Source organism: Pinus tabuliformis, chromosome 4_1 (genome assembly GCF_031772625.1).
Source record: "Pinus tabuliformis cultivar Carrire ecotype Pingquan chromosome 4_1, CPIR1, whole genome shotgun sequence".
NCBI classification, from domain to species: domain Eukaryota; kingdom Viridiplantae; phylum Streptophyta; class Pinopsida; order Pinales; family Pinaceae; genus Pinus; species Pinus tabuliformis.
In genome coordinates this window covers 528,048,693-528,076,320 of record NC_142303.1, presented here as the reverse complement: position 1 = coordinate 528,076,320, position 27,628 = coordinate 528,048,693, and positions in this window count along the sequence as shown.

Sequence of the window (27,628 nt, the reverse complement as noted above, 5' to 3'; positions counted from 1 at the left end):
GAGACATAAATTTCATAGGTTTATAGAGAGAGAATTATCAAAAATGGGGAAAGAGGTGTCTAAGATATGCTTACAAACTCCACCCAACACCTGGTTTGGCCATTTGATAGCCATTTTGGTCCATGTGGTTCCATGTGGTTGGTCCACATGGTGCCATATGGCAATGTCTCATTGGTCAATGCAGTTCCACATGGAAATATCTTGTTGGACCACATGGTACCATATGAAAATCTTCGTTCATCTATGTCAACCATGCCATGGGTCAACTTGTCATCATGTCATGTCACACTGCTTCATAAACACACCTACCATGTCATGTGCCACATAAACATCTATACTTCTGCCTATCATGCCACATCATCATCCATACTACCCCTTGTCACTTTTTGTACTACAACATAAGCATCCACCTTAGGTTATGTACTATCACATCAACATCCATATAAAAACATGTCAATCCTTAGTGATGCCATGTGTCAACCTTGCATGTATATTTTCATGTTTGGCTAAAACTTCACCAGGCCATAACTTTCTCATATGATGTTCATTTTACCACTTTCAAGTGGTGTTAGAAATATCTTTACAAGATTTTTAACATGAAGACATTTTCATTAGCATTTGAGGCCATCAATTTTGATAAGTTGTGGAGCTCCTTCTAGATCATCCATGGATCAAAACTTTGCTCATTGAATTTCTTGATCTCTATCTTTTAACTACTCACCATTTCTTTTCATGACAAGAATCACTTCTACATATCTCTCCCATTGTAACAAGGTCTACCATGGGCTCAATCCAAACCCATTAACCACGAAGGCGTCTCCTTGAAGAAAAAATTTCCCTAATACCAAACATAGGTTTTTAACCCTGTACAATTATTTTTTGCAAACAGAATCTTAGTAATAATAAAAAGATGTAATGGAAAAAAACTACATAAACATAGAGATTTTATCGTGGAAACCAAAAACTGAGAAAACCAACATGTTTTTCAATGCATGTATGTGTGTGTGTACATATATATATGCATGCATGCATGTATGTATGTATGTATATGTACATGTATTCTTCTATACATTATTACAATACAATATATACCCTATGGAATCCATGAACTATGATAGCCCATTTTCCTACCATGGTTGTAATTGTCATTATGAACTGTAAATTCATGTAAATAATATGGAAAAATGCAAATAATTACCAGCTAAGGAATGGGAATGGATTTAATGGTCTAAGGGGGAGGATTTTCTTATAAACCCAGGCCACAACATTTATTTTACCACCTATCCCCCTAATGAATTAATGGAATTTCTATTGCAAGAATGGAAGAAAGGTATGGAGTAGTTTGTAGTGAAGGTCGAAAAACACATACAGACCTTGACTCGCAGGATGGGTTGTGGAAATCAACATATAAGCGGGAGATGGTATGAAAGGGAAGGTATACAAAGAACATGGAGAGTGGTGGGTGTTAAAACATAGAAAGAAAAATAAAATTTTAGTGTGTTCTCAAACAATGAAAGAGGATTTGTTGGCACAATGACAGAGGTTCAAGCAAACAAGTGAAGTTCACTCACAGGAGTATGCCGAGATAGGAATACAGGATTTGTGAAGGGAACTAGGAAAAGGAAAGAGCTCAAGAAATAAGGCAGGGGCAAGAGAAAGTTATATAGGTGGGGACACTTTATTTCCAAATATCTGCAGGTTAGCGGGTAAAACATTGTGTGCTCTCGATTCCTATTTGGCATAGTGGAGACTTTGTGAATTTGAATAACTACAAGGATTTGCAAGTGGAAGTGTTATGTTCTTTGTATCCTTGATTAGTAGGTGGAAACATAGGGATATGGGTCTCTATAGTAATTATTTGGTGGAGACATTGTGGGCTTTGGATTCCCTATAAGTGGGTGGAGGCACAACGAACTTTAGATTCCTGTGATTAGAACAATTAGCATTGGTGTGAAATTCCTTGAGTGCTTTACTCCTCAAACACTGAATTTAGCTCAGTGAAGGTCAACTAAAATAAATATTGTAGTGTAGTTGGCCTACGGTTGGGTGGAGAGTTGAAGTCCCTCCCTCAGTTACCAGTCATTCAAACTAATCAGATAAGTGTATTTGCTTGTGTTGCACTATAAATAATGAATGATGTTGTTATGTGTTATAACAATGTATGTAGCAACACTATTGATGGAGGAATGGGTTATTCTTGGTTATGTTACAATGAAATGTTATGTTAATTCTCTCATGGTTTTGAGGGGCTTGCATATTCTTGTGATTATTTTTACATTCCTTAGTTGCAAAGATATTTACATGGTGAAATATGAATGCTTGATGTGCTCAATAAGACTTTTTACAGTATGTGAATTCCATTTTTGGCATTTCATGGGTCCTTGACTATTTGAGGCCATTGATCGTATTTCTTGGTAAAGAAATATTGATATTTCCATGAATGTTTCATCAATGCATCTAATAGTATCTTGTGGGATCTATGATGTGGTTTAATATGATTCTACTGCATCTAAGTTCACATAGCAGTGTTAGCCATGGCTTGGCTTGTTTTTGTACCTATCAGTAGGCATAATGATGGATTCATCTATTACATTATAGTTATGTTAATGTGAGGAATGACTATGTCAGATTGAAGGTTTCATTCTTGTCTTGATAAGGGTGTTGAGCATTGATTGATACTGAGAAAGGCTTCACAATCAATTAAAGTACTTAAGACATCTAAACTTAGTTGTTGCAGAGTAATAGGCTTACATTCAAGCTTAATAAGCCTTGTTAGATTTATGAAGGAGTTTGGAAATTTACAAAGGGCTGGATAACTTTATTAACCTGTGAGATTTACCCATAATCACCAAGTTAATGTCACTTAATGGAATTTCTTAGTGCTAATTATTGTTGCGAAGTTGTTCCAAGTATTATATGTTGGTCGCTTGGAGATGGGCACTAATGACGGTAGGCGCTAGGGACATGTTACAGATCCATTTGGGCACATCAAATCCAAACATTCAGATCAGTGATTTAGGACTCATCAAACCCTAAAATTAGTTGTTTCATTCCCTAAACAAATCAACCCTTTGAATGCCTCCTTCCCAAACAGTTTTCATGACTTGAAGACATCCAGAAATTGCCTCTAGAGGGACCAGCGCAGGTAAGCCCTTATGAAGGTGCACTATAGAGCAGTTAAGTCTGCTGCCCGGGTGCTTTGCAAAGCACTTAGGCTTCCTTTCACCTGCGCTAGGCGAGAATGAGTGAAATTCACATAGGGCTTGGGAATATTCTTATATTGTGGAGTCATCTAGAAGTTCCCCTATCTTATCAACTCCTATGAGCTCGAAAATGGGTGAGGAATGAGTTAAGGATCATCCTATCCTCTCATCCCTTCCTCCATGGAACTAATACTATGTTTGGAAGGCCATTCAATGTCACCATTAATGACAAAACCTCCTTCATCTTCCTATAAATTGACCACTCATCTAACTGATCAGGGGTTGGTAGGCTGACTGGATTATGTTGAATTGTAAGGAGATAATGCTGCTATGATACTTGACTTTGGAAAAATGATGTGATGCCACAAGCTTGTCTTGCTTTTGATGTGATGTGGATGGGATCCAAGCTAGAGGAATGACTTTGAATCAAAAAATGATGGTTGTAATTCCTTCTTCTATCTAATAAATTGTTTGAACCTTTTTCCATATTCTTAGCGCTGGAATCTGCCTTAGGCTGAGGGAAGGCGAGACTCAAGGCCACATCAAACCAAGCTTAGCATCGTAGCTAGCCCTACGAGGACAGGAGAGGGCTCTCTCCAGGTCTATCTCGGAAAAAGGTTTTCAAAGGGGCTGAGATGACCTATAGTGAATGCTGATTTTAGGCTAGTAAAGAGATAGGAAAGTTTGATTTAGATTTTTTTGGGTTTTTGTTGGAGAAACGGGAAAAAACAATTTTGGGTCCAGGGATAAGGCCAGATCTTTGCAGAATTCGAGTTGGGGCGAGGTAGGCAATAGTCTTGATGCCTTTGATCAGGTGTATGGATGGATCAGAACGACAAGGAGCTAAACAGGGCAAGGGAGAACATGGATCCTCTCCAAACTGGTGAAAACATGTAAAACTAAACAAATTTAAAGGCAGAGCACTCTAAACAATGGATTCAACCTCATTTACTCATTCATTTAGTTTCAGAAGCATAAGAAGGGAATGGCACACATTAAACATGAATGAACTTACAATAAACTGAGAGATAACACCATCAAGAACTGAAAGCCACAAGAATCCCAACAGGTGCTGCAAAACCTCTAATATTTCCTTAGCCAAAATATGAAAAATATGTACAATAGTGTGCCAAAATCTTCCCAAGAGTCCAACCCTTGCTACTGACTGAAAATTTACATAATATAGACCAAGCCAACCCATTCCCTAACCTCTAGGGGTCGAGCTCCTCCTTCTAGGAGCAGTTTGAACCAATTCTAAACATGGAGCAAGAATCTAGGTGACCAAAACAACCTGCCTCTAAAAAGAAGGAAACTGATTCATTACATTAAATTTTTGCTATTTTGTGAATGAATCATCTAGAATATGGTAAATAAGTGCCAATTTTACATCATGTACATCAAATTATATCAAGCTGGGTCAAAAATCACATCAAGAGGTGAAACTGGTCATAACTGGCCGAAATTCTGAGCTGGAAAGTGAAAAACTGACCAAAATCTGTATGCGTAGCGTCCCTAAGCCATACGCATAGCGCGAGTTTCAACCTATTTTTTGGGCACTTCTCGGCATCCAAATTAATCTCATGATAGCTCGTTGGAAAGCCCTGGATGTTGGCTATCCAACCCAAGTGGAATTTCTATATTTGAAGCTCATTTGCCCCTCCAAAACTTCATTTTCCCATAAGTACTTCCTGCTGGTGCAAAAGGTGGCAGCAAGGTGGTTTTCATGGTGTTTTTGGGCCTTTTGATCATCCAGAACTTGATGAAATGCTTCGGCAAAACTTGAGCATGCATAACTTACCATGACAAACCCAAAAATATAATGTTTCCCTCTAGCAAGTGTCCCAATCAAAAGCGAGCGCGTCGACGCGCTACTCGTATAGCTGAAAAATCTGTTTTGGGACCAAAAAATTTCAAAATGGCAAAAATTTCTCCGAATTTGCTCAAATTCGGAGAGAAGACCCTCCATCATGTATCATGCCTAGACAGTGAAGCCTCAGCCAAAACTCGAAGTGGATCCGGCCTCTTTCGCCGTTTTAGTGCTCTGCTCAACCTCCTTTTCAAAATCTTCATTTTTGCTTTGCCGACAAGCATGCGAGCCGAATAGTGATGTTTCATGTGATGGAGCATGTCTTTGTCTCTATTTGCCTTTTCCAGCAACTTCTCTAAGTGGATGTTGACCCTCTCAAGCCAAATCTCTCGGTTAGCCTCTACCTCCTGCTCATAAACTGAATATGTGTCTGATGGCTTTAAAAACAAGATGTCTACAATATGTATGTTGATATAGGTGTGGTGAAATCAAAAGTTCAATGTATGCTCAAAACCAAACATATTACATATGTACCAAAGCATCATAGGAAACAAGCCACAATGGTAATAGCTCTGTTTAAGTAGATTGGCATAAAACAGTCACTACTTTGATCACAAGGGAATTTTGACAATGAGCAAAAAGTGTAATGTGCAGCCTTTGTAATGCTGGCTAAAATTTGTCAAAGGGGAAAATGAGTATGGGACTGTATTTTATCAATGGAGAATGGGAAAACAACGTGATAATGACCATAACAAAACAATGGAAATGACAGTGGTAATATAATGGCAATGACAGCAGTGGTAAAATGATAAACTGAAAGCGTGAGGGCAGTGACACTTTGACAATAGATGCGTAGGTACATATATCAACCATACAAGTTGGGAAAATCTTCACAAAGCCACCAACATGTTTTTAAAACCCTAAGGAATGAATCTGCTATGAGCATAGGGTTTCACCTCTCTACACCCAACACATTAATTTCCCCACTTTAAACACACTACAATCATTTTCAAAATTTACTAAGCAGCCATTAAAAACCTACTTGCAAGCTGTTGGAGTCGATTTGGCATGGATCCGGACGCAATAGCAGAAATTTTTTGGCTTTGTGACTGTATGCATAGCGTGCCTACCCAATGCGTAGCGTGCACCATACGCGTAGCGCCTGTGTTATTTTGCAAAGGCAGGGGAAGCTATATGTGTAGCGCCCCTTATATGGGTAGCGCGCCTCCTGTATGGGTAGCGCGCAACTCCAGCTCTGTTTTCGCTCTTGTAATCAGCGCCTTTGACCTCTGCTTTGAGAATTGGTGGGAATGAATTGTCTTCAATACTTTATATGGGTTGCAAAATATCTCATAAAATCAAATTTGATTTTAAATTTACTTCATGACCCACTTTTCTAATGTTTGGCACTTTGTCATTTTGATCACTTAATATAAAATTTGTTCTTTGTCTTTTTATTATATTTCTGAGTCCTGAACTGACGACACTTGGTTGTTTTTGCAGGAATCCGGCATTTGGCTTCGGAAAAGATCAGAGGCTTGCTCTGAAACTTCTTGTGATGAAACAAATACAATTATTACAAAAAATGAATTTTGACAATTTCTAGTGCCAAAACAGAGTTTTGGACTAAAAATGTCTTCAAAGGCTTTCTGAGAAAAAATGTGAAACGAGAATCTTTTGAAACCAACCTCATGGCCTGTAGGCTTTTATTACATGTATGCAAAGGACTGAAAACCCTAGACTCTAGGACTAAAGACTCTTTTTTAACGAAACTAATCATTTATGACGATGAATGCAATGATCATGTACTTCATGATTTTTGACGAATTTTGACTAACCCTTCAGGTACAAGCATGAGGAAACACAAGACAACCAGACCCCCTCGTCAGTCAATGGCATGCCCCTAGCGAAATGCAACGAAGTGGAACGAGCGAGACACCTAAGAATGATATGAAAAAGCGAAAAGATCTCTGACGGAGGGCTATAAGGACCGACTCTAACACATATGATGTGTTCTTTCATAATGCTTATATGTATGAATTGCTTCTGATTCCTTTCATTTATATTCAATGGATCATATGCTTTAATCGGTTTTCATCTTCTGTTATGTTTACAGGGTACTTTTCAAGCAGATTAACTACAGGAAGGAGCGACGGAATCGATACGAGGGAGGCGAGAGGAAAGTGGAACTACAGGTAGGCCTTCTATCCTCTCTTCTTATCTTTTGCTTATAGGGAAAGTCTAAAAGACTTTAAACACTTGTTCTAGGCACAACTACTTGTCTAGTGAATTAGTATTTATCCGTAGATGCTAAATTCTCCAAAACAAATTGGCAACTCCGCTGGGGAATAATCCTCTTTCCTAGTTTCTTATCCACCTCCTAAGACATCCTTGTAGACTCTATTTGTGTTCATAGATTATAATTCAGCTATTTACATTGAAAAATTGGTCAAAACTATGTCAAATTTCCTATTGAAATGGCTCACTAGTCCCACTCTAGGCTGCATTGATCCTCCTAGGATTAGTTTCCCATCTTTGGAAACAGTTTTTACCAAATTTTCTCTGTTTGTTTGTTTGTTGATTGATTAATGAATGTTTTGTCTTTGAAAATGAGTGTTTATCTCCTGGTCTAGCCCAGCTTTGATTGGATTGATTAATGTTTCTTCATGTTTTCTTTGTCTTTATCGATCAATAGTCAAAGTTAGGATATAATTGATTAATCTTCATTCGAAAGAAAGTGTTGTAAAGTCTTCTCTTCCTTCGAATCTGAACTGTTGTAAAAGTATTCGTTCATATGAAAGATTGATTGGTTGTATGTTCATATTTCCTTTTTGTTCATATTCACATTAAGGGAATCGAAGAGAAATACATGCATGTTGCATTGAAAAAGTTTGTGTGTGCTAATAGGAATAGTGTAGGGAAATTGCATTTAGATTGTGCTCTTTGCTTTTTGATCAAAAGAAATCCGATTGCTCTATCCCTAAGTAGCTAGGATTTTCATTGTTAAATTGAATGGAAATAATGCTTATCATGATAGTTTCATTCCTAGGAATTTCAGAATACATCATGTGGTGAACTTGAAAGGCAAATTCCTAAGCAATATCAACTAAAAATAAACATCAATTTACTTAATGGAGCATTGTCATTAACGAGAACATTTAGTGGTTCTAGGCTAGAAACGTGTTCCAACATCGTAAAACAAAGCAGTTGTCGCTAACTTGTTTGCAATACATCCTGAGTGTGATACCTCATTCCACATACGTGAGTATATCGTAGCTCATCCACATACCTTCAAGTATATAGGGCGGTGTTACAATACGTAAAGTATATGGGAATGCTCTCACTGTGTGGTTTTGCATTAGACGGCGCTTATATGGATTGGGCCTCCACGTACTTTCAGGTATATATCGGAGGACAACACTAGGTTGTTATCCATCATTAGGTAACCAAGTCGGTCACCTTGTACACAGCGATACACCAAACACAGCATTCGAGGCGATTTCATGCCCATACTTCTTGGTTTGCCAGGAGGTATTTTGCAGTTCACAGTTGCTTAGTAAACCTTTTGCCTAGATTATCCCTCTTTTGTTTTGTTATGTTACTTTGATTAACATAAAATTAATTGACCGCGGATAACATCCTCCACACTCGCTCCTTAGTTGATCTTAGGTTGAAACATATAGCGACAAATCCAGATTCCACTGATCAAGGAATTCCTTTTGATGGGAATCCTAGTCCTTTTCCTACTTTCGGAAATATTGGTGCTCCTTATATGGCTACATTATCCTCACCGGGACTTACCATTGACTTGACAGTATGGTTTTTTTCAACCTCATTGGTTCAAAATGTCGTGATTTCTCCGCAATCGAGTACACCTCCAACTGGACAAAATCAACCTCGAATTGATCCTAAAGTTGACCCTTTGCCTTATTCCTCGGTTGTTTCTTCCTCCCCTTCTTCCTCTTCTCCTGGTGAAAGTATTGGAACTAGTAACCAGGTGGCTAAGAAGAAGAAGAAAGGGAAGAAGAATAAGAAGAAGCAAATTCAGTAGAGGGGCAATCAAGCAACCATTGCTTTGAATGCAACATCTAATCAGAAACCATTCGTCAAGCCTCACAAAGTTCGATATCCATGCAAACTTTGTGTAGGAGACTATCTTCTTCAAAATTTTCCTGATATTCCTCAGATCTTAGAAGAATGGTCTTCCCGTTCACATCATCATGTGTCATCAACTTATGGAGATCATGTTGGTGACACACCATCAACTAGTGGTAGTAAATTTCATGGAAAGAAGGGTAAAGTTAATTTTCCATGTAGGTTATTTGATGGAATCACCCCATTCACCTTTGTCCCTATCTAGGTGAAGCCAAAAGAGTATTGGATAACCGTCCTACTTCACCACAACGACTTCCATCTGGTTATAGGAAACTCACCCTAAATCCTTCACTAGTTGATGATTTCACTGACTCAAATCAACCGTTAATCAAACCCACTCTCTCTGAAAGTGAATCTTATGAGTCTATACCCGACCCAAATCAACAAGTCGAGGAAATAGTTGACCCAATTTCACCTTCAGTTAATCGTACCTTTCCCGAAGAGAGTGAATATGATACCACTCAGGTTCTTTTTGTTTCTTCAGATTCTAGAGATCTTGGGGGCAGTCCTCCTGTTCCATCAAGACAGGAGGAAAATCCTCCCACTCTTATAACTCAAGGGGTTAATTCTCTCGTTTCTACGGTACCCCCTCCAAGTAGTCTAGTCACTTCCTTTGATTGGAATCGGCTGGCAGGATTCTGTCTTCCTTCTTATGTGCCTTTCCAGATCATAGTACAAGTCTGTAATATGATTGTATCTGGAACTATTATAGATGAAGGTGCATCTGTGTGTATCCTTTCCTAAATTGCTTGGCAAGCGCTCGGTTCGCCGCCGCTTGTGCCAATTACCCAGAATCTGTTGTCTTTTAACAGAGGAACCAGTCAACCGTTAGGGATCCTCCCTCAATTACCTATTAATTTGGGAGGAAAAATCCTTTATCTAAATGTGATGGTAGTCCCAAGCCCTTTAGATTACAACTTACTTCTTTGGCGCGACTATGTTTATGACATGGGAGCTATTATTTCAACACTCTTTCGAGTGATTTGTTTCCTGCATGAAGGCAGAATTGTCACCGTTGACCATCTTTCATTTCCCAGTCCAAATATGGCTCCTAGTCAACCATATTCCCTAAACGGTCCTTTTATACCAATGGTATCATCCCCGCCATGGGTTAATTATGTGGCAACCCGTTCCATACCTACATCAACTGATGACCATTTCAGTGATGTTGTACAACATGTACTAGGGGCATTGGAACCATATCTCTCCTTCATGACCTCTTATGAGTTGTGATACAAGGATATGAGCATAGTTCCTTTTACTGTGTCAACCTCGTTAAAAAATGAAACAGGTCCACAAGGATAGTTCATTGTCCTGTGTTAACCTCGTTAAAAAATGAAACAAGGAGAATGAGGATAGTTCCTTGTCTTGTGTCAACCTTGTTAAAAAATGAAACCAAGGATATGAGGATAGTTCCTGGTCTTATGTCAACCTCGTTAAAAAATGAAACAGGTCAACGAGGATAGTTCCTAGTCTTGTGTTAACCTCGTTAAAAAATAAAACAAGGAATTTGAGCAGAGTTCCTTGTCTTGTGTTAATCTCATTAAAAAATGAAACAAGGTCCCAAGTTCCAAGTCGAGTCTTTGATTAGATCTCGTAAAATCCCAGTCGAGTCTTTCACTTGATCTCGTAAAAGAACCTTCATTCCATCCACCTGATAGTCATGAGTAGTCTACTTAAGTGAATGTAATGAAGCTTGGGGGCCATGCACCTAGTGGCAAAGTTAAGTTTCCCTGTAGGTTATGTGAAGGGAATCACCCCATTCACCTTTGTCCCTATCTGGACGAAGCCAAAAAGGTGTTGGATAACTGTCCAGCTTCACTGTAGCGACTTCCATCTGGTTATTGGAGACTCTCCCTTTCATCATGCTGGGGGCATGTAAACCAATCTCAAGCATAGTTCTTCGTTTCAAGCTTGTGTAAAAATGAAACGGAATTCAAGCATATTTCTTCATTTTAAACTTGTATAAAAATGAAACTGAATCCAAGCATAGTTTTTCATTTCAAGCTTGTGTAAACATGAAACTGAATCCAAACATAGTTCCCTATGGTTCAAGCTTGTGTAAAAATGAACCCATCTCCATTTTAACCCTCGTCATTTCCATTCTATCAGCCTCTTTCGTTAGATGAGCCTTGGTTGTTTTCATCCCATGGCTGCCATCCCTTTGGACGATCATACGCCTTCACTTGGTTGTTTTACTCTTTTTGAGGAATAGTTGCAATGAGTGGTCTTATTAGCGAGCCTCTTGACATAAATCAACATGTTTTGAGAAGTTACAACATCATCGTAACCAGTTGCTATCCTAGACACCACTCATTCCTCAAAATGGAGTCCTCTTTAAGCTCTTTTCAGACTCTCTAAATATGAAAATATTGTCGAGCGCTTGTCCTTTCTAGCTCATTAACAGATTGGAAATGATATCTCTCTTGTATTATCTTACGCTTTTTCAGACTTGAGATATTAATTTATGAAAAAGAACTTGTGGAGTTTTCTTTTTGTACCTTTTCAAACTCTCTAAACATGAAAAGGACCAAGTTATCTTTGTCGTTAAACTCGTTAAAAACATCAAATAGAGACAAACTTGTCCATCTAGACAAGACCAAGTTTCACCTTCACTAGACTCGTTAAAACATCAAATAGTGATGGATTTGCCCGAAGGATGAAATTATACAACAAGAATATGTTATCCTCCTCAAGCTTGATAAAAATAAAGATGTACTGGTCAGCAATGACTGGGGAAAATGGAAAAAGGGGAAAACCACTTTATGTTAGCAGGTCGCTCTTGAACATGACACTTTCACTCCATCACCGTGACTATCTGGGTTGGGTTATTAGCTTGATGGTTATCATACCGTTGGTCTATCATACCATCCATCGCTTTGTTTTGGGTCAATGCTACCAATTCACTTTAGTGTTGCCGACATGTTCAAGAGAAGTAATTCAGTCAAAATGCTTCTTTGCAATACCATAAACCTTCATTTTCATGACCGCCATTCTTGAACCTTATGTTGTCAGTCAAATTCAATCTCTGAAATCACTACACTCTTTTCATGTTGTTGATGTGGGATGCATCAAGGCCCTCTTGCGACGTGTCGCTTCTTGTCAACGTCAACTCATTATCCAAGAAGTTGACTTAGAAACACCCATTCAGTACCTTGAGGCTTGCATGCATAAATGGCAGGTTGCTCGCTTTCGGTGATAGGCATACGTCAATGGCCTTCGACCAAAAGACTTTGTATGGTGTTCGACATCAAATCATCCATTCGCACCATGTAGAATGTACTGCAGTACCTTAAGGATCATTATCATTATCAGTGATTTCTCTTGCATTTGTTAACAGCGTACATCATCGGCTGGTAATCGGATGGTGTCTTGCCATGTTCGACTTCAGATCACATATTCACATGGCTAGACTCATACTTGAGCGAACGATTGAATGAGATTGAAGACCCCGGATTTATTTTCATCCATCCAGGCTGTGATATCAGGAGTACTAAATCATATGTACAATGGCTTTACATTGATAGTCTTTCTGATCATGGGTCTATATCTGTAGACGACTGTTTATGTACATGTAATGAAAGTTTATACGTTGAGCATGGGTATGCCTTTCCTTAGCAATTCATGTAAAATCAAATATCATGATATATGTATTGTAATTGATGTAGGTCATCTTCCACTTCGATACCTCCTCATCACATCATTAAGCATTTCATTCGACATTGGCATTTTTTCGACTTCATGCTTTAGGGGGCAACTATTACAGATTCATTTGGGCACATCAAATCCCAACATTCGGACCAGTGATTTAGGACTCATAAAACCCTAAAATTAGTTGTTTCATGCCCTAAACAAGTCAACCCTTTGAATGCCTCCTTTCCAGATAGTTTCATGACTTGAAGACATCCAGAAATTGCCTCTAGAGGGACCAGCGCAGGTAAGCCCTTATGAAGGTGCACTGCAGAGCAGCTAAGTCCACTACTAGGGTGCTCTGCAGAGCGCTTAGGCTTCCTTTCACCTACGCTAGGTGAGAATGAGGTAAATTCACATAGGGTTGGGAATATTCTTATCTTGTGGAGTCATCTAGAATTTTCCTTGTCTTATCAACTCCTATGAGCTCGAAAATGGATGAGGAATGAGTTAAGGATCATCCTATCCTCTCATCCCTTCCTCCATGGAACTAATTTTAAGTATGGAAGGCCATTCAATGTCACCATTAATGACAAAAAAACCTTCATATTCCTATAAATTGACCACTCATCTAAGTGATCAGGGGCTGGCAGGCTGGCTGGATTATGTTGAATTGTAAGGAGATAATGCTACTATGAGACTTGACTTTGGAGCAAATGATGTGATGCCACAAGCTTGTCTTGCTTTTGATGTGATGTGGATGGGATCCAAGCTAGAGGAATGACTTTGAATCAGACACTGATGGTTGTAATTCCTTCTTCTATCTAATAAAGTGCTTGAACCTTTTTCCATATGATGTGTTCTTTCATAATGCTTATATGTATGAATTGCTTCTGATTCCTTTCATTTATATTCAATGGATCGTGTGTTTTGATCGGTTTTCATCTTCTGTTATGTTTATATGTTACTTTTCAAGCATATTGGGCATGGGAAGGAGCGACAGAATCAATACAAAGGAGACGAGAGGAAAGCGGAACTACAGGTAGGCCTTATATCCTCTCTTCTTATCTTTTTCTTATAAGGAAAGTCTAAAACACTTTAAACTGTTGTTCTAGGCACAACTACTTGTCTAGTGAATTAGTATTTATTCGTAGATGCTAAATTCTCCAAAACAGGACATGAAAATTAATATTTTCCATTACCGAATGAGAAGTTACATGTGACCAGAGGATTCAAGCCCTTAGTGATTTGTACAAGGAAAAACATGAAGACCAAGAAATAAATTCAAATGATCAAGATCATTCATGCTAAAAGAATTAGCAAGTTAACTCTTCAATCTAAGAATTGCATTTATATTGGTGCTAGTTTTAACCAAGTCATCCACACAGACAAAAGAAATTAAGGTATCACCATTCATGTATAATACATAAAGGTTGTGGTCAAATTCATAGTGTTTTAACCCAAGATTGATAAATAACAATTAATCTTAGCATAACAAGCCCAAGGGGTCTGGTTCAAATTATATAGAGACTTTTGTAATTGACAAACCAGATTTAAATCTATCACAAAACTACGGGGTGTATCCATTGTATATTTCTTCAATTACGTCACCATAAAGGAAGACACTCTTAACATCCATATAATGAATTTTCCATCCAAAATGAGCAACAAGAGAAAGTAGTAGTCAAACATAATTCATCTTTGCAATAAGGGCAAAGATTTCAATGTAGTCATTGCCTTATTGCTGTGAGAATCCTTTTTTGACCAAACAAGCCTACCCAACGATACCTTCAAAATTGAATTTGATATTATATACCAATAAACACTTTACAACATTGCGGTCAAGGAAATAAGTCCCAATTGTTATTCTTGAGAAAATAATCAATCTCAAAATTCACAGATTGTTCCCATTTAGGTTGTCCTTATGCATCTGCATAGGATTTTGGGTCACAAGTTTCATGAACACAAGCCATTGATACAAAATTGGCATGTTATGTATGATTGTGAGTTAATCATCCTATAGAAACATCATCAACATCTAATCCAATGGCTTCAATAGTTTTAGCATCTCACTAAGGTAAACACAATATCAATAAACAACTATGATCTTCATAAAGTTAATCAGGGAAGTTTATAATTTCAGTCGAAGATGAATGAATTTCAATCGACTTGGGAATAGTGTTCAATGGAGTAGACGAGATACTCAAAAATGGTACAGTCAAGCTAGTGTCTTAAATAATATCAAAAGGATCATTGTTCAACATCCCAAAAGAAGAATTCAAAAACTTAATTTTGAAACACTTCTCATGAAATATGACATTTATCCTGATAATGATTTACTATTTGACAATATCAAACAATTGATAAGATTATGACTCTTCAAAATAGCTCATCATGATGTATGCATGACTTTTTGCATCCAATTTCTTTCTATAGTAATTATGAATATGCACCCAAGTTATGGATCCAAAAATTCTAAGGTGATTGATTGAGGACTTCTTACCACACCAACATTCAACTAGTGTCATAGAATTGATTACTTTATTCAGAACATGATTTAGATGATAATTGTAATAGTAAAGCACTTCATCCCATAACTTCATTGGTAATTGTTTGGCCTATAAAAGACATCAAGCCATCTCAACTAAGGTTCAATTCTTTCACTCTACCATGCCATTCTATTGGGGAGTATGAGAAATTGACCTTTTCCAAGAGATACCTAACTAAGAGAGGTAATATCAAAAGTTCAATTCAAGTATTTTATGACATTATCTTATCGTATGAAGTTAATAGGCTGGCTACATTTATTTTCAGCCAATGCCTGAAATTCTTTGAATCTTTCAAAGATATGACTCTTATTCTTCAAGAATTAAACCCAAGAAAATCTTGAAAATTCATTAATAATATACCTTTCTTCTACCAATGAAGGCTTATTTATGTATTAAATATCACTGTGAATCAGCTCAAATGGTTTTTTCTGCATATCATGCTTTCCCAGAGTCAAAAGGTTCCTGGTGATGGTTTCTCAATAGAGAACCCTCATAGACTCCATTAGGTGGAAGAAGCTTTTATTAATCCATTAACTATATTTTGTCTCCATTTGTCTTTATGCTTAAAAAATTGGTTCATAGTCATGTCGAGACATGTCACAAAACTTATACAATCCATCAGTCGATTTAAGAATTCCTATGGATACAACTAATTAATCCCTCCTTAGATATTTAACAATGAACTGATCTAGCCCAAATTCAACAATTTTATCAGTCTATTTCAATTACGAAACTAACAACATATCTGCACTTAGACTAGGCACATTATAGGAATTTAAAAACTTTCCATGTTGATAAGGGACATCACCATGACAAACAATTTCGAGAGAAAATTCATCCACCAAGTAGATATTTTCTTTAGCAAACTTATGTAGGGAAGAAAATAAAGAATTGTCTTTCAACATATCATGAGTGCAACTAGAATTGATCACCCATTCATTCTACATGGTGTAAGCATGAAATGCTTGAGTTATAACTGAAAAAAGTAAAGTTGTCAACATGTTAACTGGTCAATTTTCCAACTAACATGTGTCTCATGAATTTTAACTTTTTGTTCCAAGGCATATCTCTTCTTGAAATGGGTTTTCTTTGTATTTCCTACCTTACCATAGTATTGATATGCCTTTTTTTCTTTCAATTCCTCTTGGTTGATTTGAACCCATCATGTTTTCCTTGAGTGTTTTTGTCAATGCACTCAAGTTAATTTCAAATTTCCTTTTGCATTAACTTGCCCTTACCTTTGAGAAAATGAGCCTAGTTCTTACTACAAGGCTTCCCTTCATTAACCAACCTCTATTGGTCCTTGATTAAAAAGGCATAGAAGGTATTGAAGGTGTAATCTTATCATCTTCTTTACGTGATCTCTAGTTTCCATAGAACAAGGAATAGGACACATCATAAGGTTTCCTCAGGTTCATTACGACCAATTAAATGATTTGTCCATCTTTCTTTGGATAGTTCTTCCCACAATCACCCAATTAAAACTACATCTCTTTGATATCAATAGGATAGTCCTCAATCCTTTCAAAGGGATGGGGATCAAGGGGGGTCAATTCTTTTTCTAGCTACATGACCTAAATTTATCAACTTTGTCAAATAATGATCTCAAATTCCTCTATACCTAATGAGGGAAATCATTCTTTCTCATATGAAAATGGATTTCTTGATAAATAGAGGTCATAATGACCCTGACAGTCTCATCCTTCTTTCCATTGATGATGAACTTCATATGGTTTTTCTTCAACTCTGTAAAATTAATATTTTTCTACTACTAGATCCCTTTTCTCTTCATAAGGGTTTCCATATATGTTCCTAGATAACATAATTTTGCAAATTCAAAATAATAGGATCAATCTTAGAAGCCATCTTCAAATTTCTAATAGATCTGATCTAACTCAAACTCAATTCCACTTAGCAAATAGATCAACCCAAAATCAATCACTATAATATCATACTCAACATAATTTGCAAATAATAGGGATAAGTCTATACCATCATCTCTAATATGATGTTATGGAATGATGGGAACCCATAATAGAGAACAAATAATAGAGTCTAAACATAAATTAAATAGAAGAATAAATAACACTCCAAGACATGGGTGGTTTCTTAAGACGTCGTTAGAGAATTTAACCACAGTGAATTATGCTCAGAACATCACAATGCTTAATGAATAATAGAATCGCAATCAATATGTTACCAAGTATATTGCATATTCGATCGATGGGGACTTTCATTTATAGTTACTAAATCTAACCAATTTCCTTGAATTGCATAGAATTTGGTCCACCAATAAGCATCAGTCATTATAACTATTTCCAACAAATCAACATTATCCCATTGAATTACTTCTTGTCAACCAATCAACTCTCCAAGTCTACCCACAATTTAGTTGATTTATCCAACCACTCAATCATTGGTCTCACTATTTCATTTGTTTGGATGTCCTCTATCTTATTACTCAGTTAACCCATTGACCACTTAATTGACTACTCTGCTAGGTGATCATTTGACGAATGATCAAATGTTAGTCAACCCTTCGACTGATTCTCAAAAAGCTCTAGAGTTTTGATGAACTAGAATAACCTTAGGTTCCAACATAGAAAACACATGTGCATATGCCAAAATGAAGCAAGCAAAAAAAATTGCAACCATACAATGAATTAAATGGATCCACACCATAACAACTAATATTTTATCCTAGAATCCCAAACTGGTAAAAGTAGATTTATTGGTGATAATATTAAGGAAGAAATTGTGAAAGGGTGAACTATACATAGATTTATAGTATTTTCACTCACTAGAGAGAAATTTATAGATGGTCATGGCTCAACAAAAATATTCTCTCAATGTCTTCTTCTCCTCTTATCATCAAACAATCTATTTCTTTGAGATCTCATCTCTGTTATTTCTCTTCTTCATTTCCTCCTCATATCTCCTCTTTGTTCTCATCCATGGAATTCCATTCTTCATCACAACCCTCATTTTTAATGGGATTCCCTGAAAGGCCAAGCAGCATCATCATTCATTTCAACTTCCAAGTAATTTTTTTGGATATTTCCAAACCTTTGCAAAAAAGCAATTAGATTCTTATTACAAGTTACAAATATACGTTAGCAAGGATCCAAGTGGGTTCCGATTGCGTTCATATGGCATAACATGGCAAGGTTTAAGAATATTACTAAGAGTTTGTGCCGACAACCAATTTGATATTGTGTCAATCGAAACTTAATATATAGTCACCATGTTAAAGCAATGTTTGTGACAAATATTTAAATGATTTGTTCTAAGATGCACGTGGAAAGTTCTCCATGTAGGTTTGACTAAGTTAATGACAATCGTTACCATGACATCATCTTGTGTCACTTAGTCACCAATATTAAGATAACATGTCGCACCATTATGAGCCATAATAAGCGTTATTTTTGGTGCTAGGGTTTTGTTATATGGATATGCCATAGTGAATCTAATTAAATGTTAGAACCCATAATTATATTTGTATGTATAAGGGTGCATATTTAAATTATACTATTTGACATCTTTGATATAATTTAATTTAATAATTATGAATTTCTTTCTAATATTTTTCAAATTTTGGTGAATAATGTAGTTGTGTTTTATAATAATAATAATAATAAAAAAAAAAGTAAAATCACAACTTAAATAACATCAAACTTATATTCCCTATGCAAGGCGTTAACTAAGACAAGTTGTAATATAATTCAAACATCTATAGATGTCACCTCTCAGTTAGATATGAAGCAGGGTATAGATGAGATATGACACGAATGATATGGATTATATCATAGCATGGATGGTTTGTCACTTCAACTTCCACCCACTCTTCACCATGATATGGTCTATAATGAATAATCAATCTAGTTCCATTTGTGCATCATCTAGAATTAAGTGGGCCATATTACACTCGTGGCACAATATTTGATTAATGGAGGTATTATTTCACTCATCACCCACCCCCCCCCCCCAAAAAAAAAACCTCTTGCATTGCTCTCACCAAGGATTATATCTCTATACCAATTACATACCTGTGGGCTTTGTCTTTTATCTATTTAATAGCCTTGATTTATGCTATGTGGTTTTTGTTTTTCTTCTTTCCCTCTAGGCCTTCTCTACCATCTGCCTTTGTCTCCTATTTTTTCCACATCACATAGAGCTTGTCTCTCTCTATCCCTTCTCTTTGGATGGCTTAAATAACCCATCTGTAATTGGTCATATACTTCTCCCTACTATCCCCATGATGTCCTCCTCCCATTTTAGGTGCACCCTTGGGTACCTTCTCTTGATCTTTTTTGGGCTCTCCTTCTTTCTAACCCTATTGGTCCCCTACCCCTCCTTAGATTTCTTTGCATCATTTTCCTATGTTTAATTCATGCTTTGTCCCTAATAAGCAGTTTCACCTACATATCACATTCTTATGTTAATTTTGTCACCGTGTCACAAAAGGACCCATCTCACTCCACACTAAGCTCCAATAAAAGAAATCCCTATCTCATACATGAGCTCAATCAAGCATAAAATCCTTTTCCAATAGGTTCAATAGCTCACTCCTCACTCAATTCAAGATAAAATGGAAGTAGTTGAACGTGAATCTTGGGTGAAACAAAGGTTTTTATCTAATATGTAGATGGAAGAAGAGGATGGGCAGTGGGTTCTAGATACAAGCAACACTTGTACTAGGAAAACCCAGTATATGCAAATAATGGACATTTATTGGTAGTTAAAAACTACAATGGGAAAGATTTTGGTGGAGAAAAATTAAGGCCACAAAGAGATTCTTCTCTACATAGATGCATTGTAGAAACATATAATTAAAATGGACAACAAAATTTCAGTGTTTTCCAAGAAATTAGCAAACCTAAAATTTTACAGTAGGGAAGAAGATTAGCAGCGCTCTACCCTATCTAGGTGTACCCCCCCAATAGATATTTATGTTTCGTGTTTTCTTATTTTTATTTCTAGATTATGATTGTAGGCTCAAAAAAGTGTAGATGTTAAAGTAGATTGTAATTTTAGTGCTATGTGACTTTGAGGGTTTTTGACGTGTTAGTGTTTTCAGCAACTCAATTACGAGTTCGAGGCGGTTCGCACCTCTGCCCACTTTTCATGCTCTCAATATAGATTCTTTTAACTCTTTGGTTGCAAATGGTTTGATGTTTAGAAGGCAAATCCTTCTCATTTCGTCAAGAAATCGGAGGAAAACCCAAATATATAGGTAGTTGCGCCTCAATCAAGAACTTGAGCTCTGCAAGTAGTCGAGTGTGGCTCGGTCGGACAATTCATGGGGATCTAGCCCTCCCCGCATTTTGTGAGGATGTGGGTGAGAAAAAATTGGAAACCCATGATCAAGGGTTTTGTCTCTTTAGCCTTCTACAGAAAAGGGTTTTTTACTTTCTTCTTCAAAAACAAGGAAAATGTAGACCTAATATTCATAAGTGGTCCTTATTTCATGGGGCTCAAGGGTTATATCTAGATCAATGGAGTCCATATTTGAACCCAAAAAGTGATGGTCCATTTGCAGTCCCAATATAGGTGAAACTGCCCTTTTATCCATTGCATTGTAGGAATTATACCACTTTCAGATGTATTGGAAATGTCTTTGGCAAGTATATCGATCATGCCAAGCCACAAAAAGGGATTTTCTCATGTGACAACATCTACGTGTAATTGGATCTAGATAAGGGACACCCAACTAGCATAAATCTCAATCTAGACAGTTGATCACATATCCAAGAGGTAGACAATGGTAAACTTCCATTCAAATGCAAAGTATGCCATGAATATGGCCATTTTGCAAGAAGCTGCAAGAAGAAACTAGAAGAGCAACAAAATCAAGGGGAGAAAGGAGAATAATGACAATAGCAAAAAAGGAGAAGAGGCTCAGTGAAACAATAGAACAATCAGCTAAGATAACCAAATCAATGTGGGAATTAAGGGAAAGGATCAACCTCCCCCAAAAAGACAAATCCTTGAAGCAGAGAAGGAACCAACAAAGGGAAGAAAGAGGACAATAATAGTTATCAAGCATTAAATGCGATGAATCGAAAAGGGGAATTCCACAAAATAACCCCTCCACTAAAGAGAAAGACCAAAAAATAGTATTATATCCATATCCAGAAATAATTAGTGAAAATATATTGTTATTAGAAGAATATATGATGCTCGCACAACAAATCATCAAGTCTACTAAGGAGGAGGAAGAATTCCTCTCCCCTAAAAACACCAAGATGCGGTCTTCTTTCCCAAGTTTGGAAAACAAGAAATCGGAGGTTGGGAAGGAAAAATAACTAGAGTGGCTCCAACAAAAGGAAATTCAAAAGGCTAACAGAGAGGTGAGATTGGAGAAAATGGAAAAATATAAGGAAATGGGCACTTAAATAATTCTAGATCCAAAACCCAAAGGATATAGAAACTCTAGAAGAGGAGGAAACTTTTCCCCTCAACAGGGGGCAACTCATACAAGTAGTAAGTAATGAATGTTCTCTCCTAGAATGAGAGATTAGCTTCTAAGAAAATAATGAGGAGGTTAAGTCATCAATCAAGAAAAAGCAACCCTTAGTTCTCCTGCTACATGAGTAAAAAATGGGGGATCAAGTGATCCTTCAAAAATAGCATAAGATTTGGATTGGCAATGGGGAGATTTAAAAATCATTGAATTAAGCCATCTTCATTCCTTAGAAGTAAATGGATTGGCATTTCAAAGCTATGAAAGATTGCATTATCAATCAGTTATAATATGACATATAAATTTTGGTTTTTGGTGGAACAGTTTTGTAAGGTATATACCTGCAAAACCTCCTATTGTGTTGTTTGGTTTGGAGTCCCTCCAGGAAAAATTGTACTTTTGTTGGATAAGAGGGCTTAAGAAAATTTTATGAAGATATAGATATGTACTATCTGATGTATTTGTTGTGATCCAAACATAGACTTGCATATAAATACGAAATTCTCATTTTGATTTATTAAAAAAAATGATTGTAAGCTCAATAGAATTACAAACAGTTAAAACAATATTTCAGTTTTTGATGTTATGATTAAATTTAGACTCAAATAACATGGTTAAATACTACTCTATTTTCTTACCTATTTGAAAACTTCATAACCAATAATATACTTTTTAGTTAAATTATAAAATATAATACTCTTTCATATAATAATTTAACTAAAATTAATAATAATATATAATTAAAATAAAAAAGTGTTTTTTTTAAATTTAGCTAAAAATAATAATAATATAAAATTAAAATTATGATGTGATATTGTGTAAATGATATTAATTCACACCACTTTTCTCTATAGATAAATGCTTTCACCGTAACACTAAGCTTTCTATGTACCGTCCCCACGTTCTACTCCAAACACAAATCAAAAATATAAAAAACACCTTTTGGAAACACCAAAAGTCCTCGTAATGAAGTTTCATCCATGATACGTAATCATTTGTAAGAGAAAATTTAATATTTCTTGTGACTAAATGTATAAAGAGAAAGTTGTGCATGTTTTCCACTCCTATCTGGAATAGGACACTTTTCTTTTTAAAAGTGAAAATGAGATTGTTAATATTTTATTAATTTTCTTAATAATTTAATTTAATTTAAGTTATAAAAATAATATAAATAAAATTATATTTTAAAAAATATATATATATATATATATATATATATATATATATTAATTATTTAAATTTAATTTAATTGTTTATGGAGTTTTGGATTCGGTAAATTTAATATCGTGAATAATTTTCTCTTAAATTTTTGAGTGAATTTTTTTTAGATTTTGCATAAGTCGAGAAACCACATTAATAGAAAAGGAAATGTTAGGTTGAATGTGATTCAAATATATGTGGCTATCAATTAGTTGTCAATAAAGAGTAGCATCGAATTTCGAAGAAGGACACTCTTTAGCTAGCTTGACACCCGACTAAAAGGGGTAGCCCATAGTTTACATTTGTCCATCTTGAATCAGTTTAACAAGTTCAAAACATATTTAGATTGAGAGATAAGAAGGTCATCATGCAAAGGCAAGACCTAAAGGCCAAGAAGGAAATGCACATGACTAAGATCATCCATGTTAAAAGACTCAGCAAGTTAACTCTTCAATCTAAGAATTGCATTTATATTGGTGTCAATTATAACCAAGTCATCCACATAGACAAAAACAATCAAGGTATCACCAGCCATGTCTAATACATAAAGGTCGTGGTCAAATTCATAGGGTTTTAACCCAAGTTGAGAAAGAACTGATTAATCTTAGCATACCAAGCCCAAGGGGTCTGCTTCAAGTTATATAGAGACTTTTGTAATTGACAAACAAGATTTAAATCTATCACAAAACTAGGGGGTGGATCCATTGTAGATTTCTTCGAATAAGTCACCATGAAGGAAGGAAATCTTAACATCCATATAATGAATTTTCTATCCAAAATGAGCAACAAGAGAAAGTAGTAGTCGAACATAATTCATCCTTGCAATAGGGGCAAATATTTCAATGTAGTCATTGCCTTATTGATATGAGAATTTTTTTTTACCACACAATCCTACTTAACAATACCTTCAGAATTGAATTTGGTCTTACATACCAATCAACACTTTACAACGTTCTTTCCTTGTGGTCAAGGAAATAAGTCCCAATTGTTATTCTTGAGAAAATAATCAATCTCAAAATTCATAGATTATTCCCATTTAGGTTGTCCTTATGCACCTGCATAGGATTTTGGACCACAAGTTTCATGAACACAAGCCATTGACAGAAGACTGACATGTTATGTATGACTATAATTTAATCATCCTATAGAAACATCATCAACATTTGATCCAATGGCTTCAATAGTTTTAGCATCTCTCTGAGGTAAACACAGTGTCGATAAACAACTATGAGCTTCATAAAGTTAATCAGGGAAAGTTACAATTTTAGTCGAAGATAAATGACTTTCAATTGACTTGGGAATAGTGGTCAATGGAGCATACGAGATACTCAAAAATGGTACAATCAAGCTAGTGTCTTCAATAATATCAAAAGGATCATTGTTCAACATCCCAAAAGAAGAATTAAACAACTTAATTTTGAAACCCTTCTCATGAAATATGACATTTATTATGATAATGATTTACTACTTAACAATATCAAATAGTTGATAAGATTTTGACTCTTCAAAATAACTCATCATGATGCATGCATGAATTTTTACATCCAATTTATTTCTACAGTAATTAGGAGCACCCAAGTGATGGATCCAAAAATTCTAAGGTGGTTGATTACAGACTTCTTACCACACCAACATTCAACTAGTGTCATAGAATTGAGTCATCAAGTTAGAAGATGATTTAGATGATACTTGAAATAGTAAACCACTTCATCCCAAAACTTCATTGGTAATTGTTTGGCCTATAAAAGACATCAAGCCATCTCAACTAAGGTTCAGTTATTTCACTCTACCATGTCATTCTATTGAGAGTATGAGAAATTGACCTTTGCCAAGAGATACCTAACTAAGCAAGGTAATATTCAATAGGTCAATTCATGTAGTTCTTGCCATTATCTTATCTTAGGAAGTTAATAGGTTGGCCACATCTCTTTTCAGCCAATTCTTGAAATTCTTTGAATCTTTCAAAGATATGACTCTTATTCTTCAAGAAATAAACCCAAGCAAATTTTGAAAAGTCATTAATAATATTTGATTCTATCAATGGAGGCTTATTTATGTATTAAATATCACTATGAACAAACTCCAATGGTTTTTTGTGCATGCCATGCTTTCCGATAGTCAAAAGGTGCATGGTGATGGTTTCTCAACACACATCCCTCATAGACTCCATTAGGTGGAAGAAGATTTTATTAATCCATTAACCATATTCTTATCCATTGTCTTTATGCTTCAAAAATTCAAATTTCCAAGTTGGTTGTGCCATAGTTGATTCCAATCATTGGTTTGTTCCACAAAATAAATTGGTTCATATTCATGTCAAGACAAGACACAAAAATTATACAATCCATTAGTCGATTTAAGAATTCATGTGGATACAACTAATTGATACCTCTTTAGATATTTAACAATGAACTGATCTAGCCCAAATTCAACAATTTTACCAGTCTATGTCAATTAGGAAACTAACAACATATTTGTGCTTCGACTAGGCACATGATAGACATTTAAAAAATTTCCATGTTGATAAGGGACATCACCATGACCAACAATTTCGAGAGAAAAATCATCCACCAAGTTGATATTTTCTTTAGCAGCCTTATGTAGGGAAGAAAATAAAGAATTTTCTTTCAACATATCATGAGTGCAACAAATTGATGACCCATTCATTCTACATGATGTGATCATGCAATGCTTGAGTTATAACTAAAAAAGTAAAGTTGTCAACATGTTGACTGGTCGATTTTCCAACTAACATGTGTCTCATGCATTTTAATTTTTTGTTCCAAGTCATATCTCTTCTTGAAATGAGTTTTCTTTTATTTCGTACCTTACCATAGTATTGATATGTTTTTTTTTTTTTCTTTCTAAATTCAGACTTTTGTGATCCATAATAAATTAAGAAAAGCCTTTCAGTAGAAATCATATAGGAGAAATTTTTGGCCATCGGTTCCTCTTGGTTGATTTGAACCCATCATGTTTTCCTTGATTTTTTTGGTCAATGCACTCAAGTTAATTTCAACTTTCCTTTTGCATCAACTTTCCCTTACCTTTGAGCAGATGAGCCTAGTTCTTACTACCAAGCTTCCCTTCATCAACCAACCTCTATTGGTACTTGATTAAAAAGGCATACAAGGTATTGAAGGTGTAATCTTATCATCTTCTTTATGTGATGTCCAATTTCCATAGAACAAGGAATATGACACATCATAAGGTGTCCTCATGTTCATTAGGACCAATTCAATGATTTTTCCATTTTTCTTTGGATATTTCTTCCCATAATCACCCAACTGAAACTACATCTCTTTGATATCAGCAACATAGTCCTCAATACTTTCAAAGGAATGGGGATCAAGGGGGATCAATTCTTTTTCTAACTGTATGACCTAACTTTATCAACTTTGTCAAATAATGTCCTCAAATTCTTCTATACCTCATGAGGGAAATCAATATTGTGCATACGAAAATGGATTTCTTAACAAATAGAGGTTGTAATGACACTAATAGCCTCATACTTATTTCCATTGATGATGAACTTCATATGGTTTTCCTTTAGATCCGGGAAAATAATATTTGTGTACTACTAGAGCCCTTTTCTCTTCATAAGGGTTTCCATATATGGTACCTAGATAACATAAGTTTGCATATTCAAAATAATAGGATCAATCTTAGAAGCCATCTTCAAATTTCTAATAGATCTGATCTAACTCAAACTCAATTCCACTTAGTAAATTGACTAGCCCAAAATCAATCACTATAATATCATACTCAACATAATTTGCAAATAATAGGGATAGGTCTATAGAATCAACTCTAATACGATGTTAAGGAATGATGGGAACCCATAATAGAGAACAAATAGTATAGTCTAAACATAAATTAAACAGAAGAATAAATAATACTCCAAGACGATGGGTGGTGTCTAAAGACGTTGTTATACCATTTAAGCACAATGTAATATGATCGGAACATCATAATGCATAATGAACAATAGAATCCCAATCAATGTGTTACCAAGTATAATGCATATTTGATCGATGGGGACTTTCATTTATAATTACTAAATCTAACCAATTTCCTTGAATTCAATAGAATTTGGTCCACCAACAAGCATCAATCGTTATAACTATTTCCAGCAAATCAATGTTATCCCATTAACTTACTTCTTGTTAAACAATCAACTCTCCAAGTCTACCCACAATTGAGTTGATTTATCCAACCACTAAATCATTGGTCTCACTATTTCATTTTTCTGGATTTCCTCTAGCTTATTACTCAATTAACCCAATGACCACTTAGTTGACTACTCTACTAGGTGATCATTTGACAAATGATCAAGTGCTAGTAAACCCTGCAATAGATTGTCTCCAAAATCGCCATAGGTTTGATGAACTATCATAACCTTAGGTTCCAACATATAAAACACATGTCCATATGCGAAAATGAAGCAAGCAAAAAAAATATCAACCATACAATGAATTAAATGGATCCACACCATAACAACTAAGATTTTATCCTAGAATCCCAAATTGGTAAAACTAGATTTATTGGTGATAATATTAAGCAAGAAATTGACTACAAAAGGGTGAACTATACATAGATTTATTTTATTTTTACTCACTAG